Below are 6,929 nucleotides of genomic sequence, written 5' to 3'. Positions count from 1 at the left end.
AAACATAGATGACCCTTCTGGTAGTCTGAACTCTGTTTCCTCTGTGATTAAGAGTCCAATTAACAAGGCTAGTTTAGCAGTTACAGTAGAATTACTTGCAGGTGCAAGTAATTGTGAAGATAATTATCAGCTGGCTCCGTTTTGGCCTAGTCTGTAATAATCATATATATGTATTTTTAAGTTCGTTTTATGGGACCTTTTGAGGCACAAAAATGTTACCTATGTTCCCAGGATATTTGAAACCAACAGACAAAAGAGATTTCTTTTAAAACTACAACATCCAAACTTTTTATTGTGTTCAGATCAAAGGAATACTTAGAAAATTTCCACTAATTGTCATTTATTACTTTATTTTTTTTCTTTTCTGACCATATATTCTAATATTCTAAGTTATAATTACCTTAAATAAAATAATAATAATTACCTTAAATACCGATATTCCTGCTTCCATGTTTGAGTTTAATCATTTAGTATTCATGTGGCGCATAGGATTTGTAAATCACTTTACAATAATTAATTTGTTGAAGAAAACACAGATGGATATTTTGGTATTCAAATTATATTGCACCCTGGAATTTCCTTTAAATATGTATAAATATATATGTAACCAAAATGTTTTTATAATTATGAAAATCACAGTGATTTTTTTTTCAAACTGACTTTCTATTTCTGTCTTCCAAAACTACCATTTTACTCTTTTTTTTAAAAATTTTTATTTATTTATGATAGTCACACAGAGAGAGAGAGAGAGGCAGAGACACAGGCAGAGGGAGAAGCAGGCTCCATGCACTGGGAGCCCCACGTGGGATTCGATCCCTGGTCTCCAGGATCGTGCCCTGGGCCAAAGGCAGGCACTAAACCGCTGCCAGGGATCCCCATTTTACTCTTTTAATTGTGATGTCTTTTGGCAAATAAATAGCAACAGTTCCTACTGTATAAATTTCTTATTATCAGAGACTTTGATCTAAAAGCATTTGGATATAACCCCGCATGAATGGTTTAGTGGATATTTAGGCAGACTCTCTCAAACCAGTAAATTAATAAACCAGTGCATTATTTTTTCTAACATTTTCATTTTTATATTGCTTTGTGTTCCTATGGACTTTCTTCCACATCCCTCAACCACCTTTTCCTGATCAGTAATAATGTTAGGCCTCCATCTGTTTGTCCCCTCCATCCTTGCTCTCTTCAAAAAATACAGATATTTAGACTAAGAGAAAATAAATACTATTTAATCTTAGTTTATTAGAGGCACCAAAAAAGAGAAAATATACATAAAATGTTTGTTAAAAGGCAAAAAGATTTTAAAAATTGAAGTAGAAATTAGTGATATCAGGGATACCTGGGTGGTATAGTTGGTTAAGCATTAGACTCTCAATTTTGGCTCAAGTCATGACATGGGTCCTGGAGGCAGCCCCACATGGGGATCCCCACTCAGTGCAGAGTTGGCTTAAGATCCTCTCTCCCTCTTCCTCTTGTGCACACGCTCTCTAAAATAAATAAATAAAATTAAAACAAAAACAAAAACTAGTGACATGGATTAAATATTTCAAAATAAAGCCAGTAAATTTGATCAACCCTCCAAAACAATTGTTGAGAAGGGAAAGGGAACACAACACAAAAACAGGAATATACAGACAATCTGACTACTGATACATAAGCTACTTGAACAATTATTAGTATATACTGAATGATATTTTATAAGGCTAAGCTAGTAAATCTAGAGGATCTATTCACAGAAGTTAGAAATTTAAGTGGGAAAGTGTAAAGATAAATAGAGATAGCTATAGACTTAGTGCTCTCCCCCAGAAGAAACTAGACCCACTTTGTGTTACCAGAGACCTGCAACACACCATCAAAGATAACATAGTTGTTATATTATTTAAATTATAAGAACTAAGCAAAATACAAAAGTATCTCAGTCAAAAACAAAATATGCCTGAAAATAAAATTGAACAGAGGGAACATGTGCATTCACACATACACATGCAATACATGGTAGAAAGTTTCTCAGATTTTAGTAACATGAATTCCTTTCAAGAAAAATAAGTCTTATAGAACCCCATTTTGATTTATGTATTTATGTACAACTATATACGTACAAAAATTAAATTGAAAGCCTATATTAATTACACCTGTTTTACCTAAACCTCCAAAACAAATACACAGAAATTAAATGCGTACTTTAAAAAAGATAGAGTATAGAGTAAAACTTCTTAGCCACTCAATGTCAACCATTATATTAAAGGGGATAGTATTTAAAAGAGGAAAGGTCTATTTTTTTCTATTTTTAAGTTGAATAAAACTGATAATGAGTATGCCTGTTCACATAAATATACTTTTTAAAGAATTGCTAATTTCAGGGTTTGATTTACTAGTTACAAATCATCAGAACTCCTAATTTTCCAAAAACTGCTAATGAGCAATCTTGTACTCTTTAAACATGAATTTTAATTTTAATCAGGTGCCATATAACAGATCTGTAGATATGCCTAGTTCACTTGAAAATAAATTAGCATTGTGAAAATATTAAAGTAGGCATTAAATAGCTATTTTACTTTTTATTGCTGGAATAGGATTAGACAAAACCTTCATCACTTATTTATAATTTCATTTATTTTTACAAATTAATATATATTAGGGGAAAATATACATCTGTTCTCATTTCTTGGTGCATATCAGAATTATTTGTAAAGACTAAAAAATATATATTGATATCCATATCCCAACTCCATAGATTCTAATTCATTTCATCTAGGGTGAGGTCCAAAAATGTGTACCAAGTGCCAAAGATTTCTGATCTCTACCACGCACACACAAGTAACTTTAATAAATTATTAACTGCCGCAATTAAACTCTTCTGGGCTTCATCTGCCCATCTTAATATGTTCTTTAAGGATGACCCAATTCTCTCATTTTTTTTTACCCATTGTTGTCTGTGTACCTTGTGATTTTCTGTGGTTAAATGCTCCACCACTGAGCCATACTCCCAAATCTTGTCATTTATTTTTTTTAAATCTATCCTTGGTGAGAAATCCATCTTAAGCACAAAGGCAAAGCAGGACCTTGGACTCATATAAGTTCTCAGTTGTAGGGTGGTGACCCTCATTTTCAAGATTATGCTTAAATATAGAATATCATCAAAATATGACACAATATGGAAGTATTTTACCATGAAAATAAATCTATAGAATACTTGGGTCCATGTATCTCAGTTAGAAATATGATTAGAAACCAAAATAATCTATAAATATGCAAATATTCTAGGTAACTAATAAAAAATTGAATCCAACTGCACTTTAAAAGATGAATGGCATATTATGATCAATAAGGATTTTTACCAAGAAGGTAAATATAGCTTATTATTAGGAAATCTATTAATACAATTTACAATATTAATGATTTAAAAAAAGGAACTTAAGACAATCCAAATAATTTTTAAAGCATTTTGATGAAATTCACACATTTTTAGTAAACTATGAATAGAAAAACTCCATTAACTTAATTAGAGTTTCTTCCTTAAATCCAGAGCAAGTCTCTTGTTTAATGGTAAAATATTAGAATCATTGGAATTTAAATTAAATACAATATTTTAAATGCTCCAAACTACTATCATTCAAAAATAATGGTGTTGTCAGTAAAATAAGAACAAAAGGAAATGTGAGATAAGTTTTTTGGAAATTAAGTAACAATATTTGTATTCTACAAGTGATATTAACTATCACCCTAGAAAATCTAAAAGAATCATTTGAAAACGTTATCCAAATATAAAGGTAACACATGGAAATTAATAGTCTTCCTATATGCTAGTAATAACAAATCAAGGAGCCTAATGGGAAAAAAAGTTCTATGAGTTCTTTATAAACAAGAGCTATAAAGTAATTGACAGCTATAAAATAACCACTTAAAGAAATATTTAAGGTATTTAAAATAAAACAATAAATGTAATCCTGGTTTCTGGCCAAGATAAAGTAGGACTAAATTTACCCAATTGTCTTCACCAAATAGAAAAATGCAAAAAACATACATAAAATAGAGATTTTTTTTAAGCATTGGAGAATAGTCAAATGTCCCTCAGCTTATACCTTGAGAGGGTTTCTAGGCTGAGGTGCAGGGAAGGGGAACCCAGGTGACTGTTGGTGTCTTCCAGTTCAGTATGGATACTGGGCTTGCTTTCTTTCTTTCTTTCTTTCTTTCTTCTTTCTTTCTTTCTTTCTCTTTCTTTCTTTCTTTTCTTTCTTTCTTTCTTTCTTTCTTTCTTTCTTTCTTTCTTTCTTTCTTTCTTTTTTTTTTTTGATACTGGGTTTTCAAGAAGACTCTATAGTTAAATTTATAAGGAAGGGTACCAGAGAGGAGAGAGAAAGAGCACTCTGAGGATATGCAGAGGCCTGACTTCCAAGTCTTCAGGTGAATACATATCAGAGCAGGTACAGGAAGCAACCACTGAATGCTGGGGAAAGATCAGTAAAAAGCAGGCAATTGGGATTATGAGTATTAGACACATGGTCTACATTGACTCATGATCCCCTGTTGAGCATGCAACATGTGGGGTGCAGGTAATAAATGAAGTTCTGGCCTAGATCTGGTTCAGAATGGATCCACTGCATCCGCAGACAAACTTGGTGAACATTTTATTTTCTTGGTCTCTTAATGTGTGTTCATAATGGACATGCGTGTAGTTGTCAGAATCCTAATGTTGCTTCCTCACAGAAAAGAGTGATTATATCGATTATATCGGGTTAGATTAGATACTTTCGAAAGTCCTTCTCCCTAAATAGAGTAGATAAAAAACAATGATGCATCTTAAGTGAAATGATACATAGAGTGTCACTTTCAAAGACACAAAGGATGGAGGGAAGTAATTCCTGTCCAGTCTTCATTGAATTCACCACTCTGGCCCCTAATATATGATATGGATCACAGTATAGGAAAGACTGCTAGTACAGAATTAACCAGGTATTAACTCCAACTGCAGTTTGGTCGTATCCACCTGCATATGGAATGTGACTATGCTGCTGGTGAATGCCTATTTCACATTCCTATCAGGAAGGAGAATCAGAAGCAACTTACCTTATGTGAGCATCATATACTTATGATGTTAGCAGGATTATGTTAACACTCCCAACCTTTGTCATAATATTGCCAAAGATACTTGGATCATCTGCAAATTCTGCAGAACAGTACACTGGTACATCATATCAAGAACATGAATCCGATAAGACTAGAAGAACAAGAAGTAGCAAATCGGAGCCTCTGATCAAACATGCATGCTCCAGAGGTTGACATGTGTGATTTTACCAGTCTAGTGATCTAGGGCATGTGAGGATAATCCCTTTCATAGTAACAGACAAGCTGTATTTTATAACTCTCATTAGTAAAAAAATAAATAAATAAATAAATAAATAAATAAATAAATAAATAGAAAAGAATTGATAGGCTTCCCTAGGTTTTGAAGTAGCATATTCCACTTTCTTGGAAACATCCGTCTCATTCATTTACTATATGACATCTTAACTCTCCAGTAAGAATGAGGCTTAAAAAAATAAAAAATAGATAAATAAATAAATAAATAAATAAATAAATAAATAAATAAATAAATAAATGGCTACACACAAACTGGCTCAGTTTATGAGAGGCAATCCTGCCATGTGGCCTGTATTACCAAGATCTTCATGAGTTAGGGACAATGATGCCTCATGCAGTTTATGGAAAGTCCAAAAAGAAGAGTCACAACATAGACCTCTATGGTTTGGAGACAGGTCCATCTGCAGCAGATAACTACACATTGTTGGAAAAGTATGAGATATGCTATGAGGTCCCCACAGACACTGAGCTTTTGAGCATGAGCCATCAAATGACACATGGCCAGAGCTGCTCACTAGGAATTAGATTCTTTCAAATAGCCAAGTCATAGTCAGGTGGGCTAAGCAGTAGTCTATTGTAATATAAAACTGGTGTAGATTTCCTAGAAATCTACAAAAATAAAACTCCTAGATAATAAGGTCACAGAATGTTATATTAATATACAAAAATTGTTTATTTCTATGTACTAAAAATGAACACGTAAAGACAAAATTAAAACCTATTACCAATTACAATCACTAAAAAAAAAAAAAAAAAAAAAAAAACCAAAATACTTGGATGTAGTTCTAGCAAAATATGTGCTTTTATGGTAAAAACACAGCAACAAAATGATTGAGCCAAGAAATCAAAGTTAAATAAATGCACAGACATACTGTTTATATAACTTCTTCCAGGTTGCAAACTGCTGACTTCTTCTTGAATCCTCACATGGCAGAAGGAGACCTTATTAGCTTTCTGGCCTCTTCTTAGGACAGCACTAATCCCATTCATAAGGGCTGTATCCTCAAGACCTAATTATCTCCTAAAGGCCCCACCCCCAAATACCATCACATTGGGATTAGGGTTTAAACATATTTGGGCTGGGGCTCAAACATTCAATTCACTGCATATGTACATACAAAACCACTTACACCTATTTCAATCATAAAAAATTTGTGCATATATCTAAGTAGGATGATGATTTACCAATTAGTTTATATGCATTGTCCTTCCTCACACTTACAACTTTTCTTTTGCCCCTGGGCTTGGCTTTCTGGGTATTTGGCTGGGAATGAGCTTCTAATGGACCAACTTTCTGTGACAGACACAGCACTGAATGCAATGTTTTACCGAAAGGAAAATAAAGATGGGGGAGAGAGGAAATCATTGTCTCATTAAGCAGATGATAATTGCAATTATTCACCAAGAATTATGAATCACAAATGAGGATTGCAAAGTCAATTGGGAAACAATTTGGCTATAAATACTCTTATTAAACAGCTTAATGAAATCCGCTTTGCTTTAGAAACTTCCACTCTTGTTTTCATCAAGTGCTTTGCAGAAGTGCAAATCTTGATAAATTATTC

At 32.9% G+C, this 6,929-nt stretch overlaps 1 long non-coding RNA gene across 1 annotated transcript in view; it reads right to left on the bottom strand.

The window, feature by feature from the left end:
* Window positions 1-1,257: 1,257 nt before the first annotated feature.
* The window catches only part of LOC112672596 (uncharacterized), a 59,694-nt gene continuing 54,022 nt past the window's right edge, over window positions 1,258-6,929 (bottom strand). The window contains exon 3 of the long non-coding RNA XR_003144373.2: window positions 1,258-1,490. This is a non-coding gene — a long non-coding RNA (uncharacterized LOC112672596). The remainder of the gene's footprint in view (window positions 1,491-6,929) is intronic.

Source organism: Canis lupus, chromosome 28 (assembly GCF_003254725.2).
Source record: "Canis lupus dingo isolate Sandy chromosome 28, ASM325472v2, whole genome shotgun sequence".
Lineage (NCBI taxonomy): Eukaryota > Metazoa > Chordata > Mammalia > Carnivora > Canidae > Canis > Canis lupus.
This window is presented reverse-complemented; position numbering and strand designations above follow the sequence as displayed.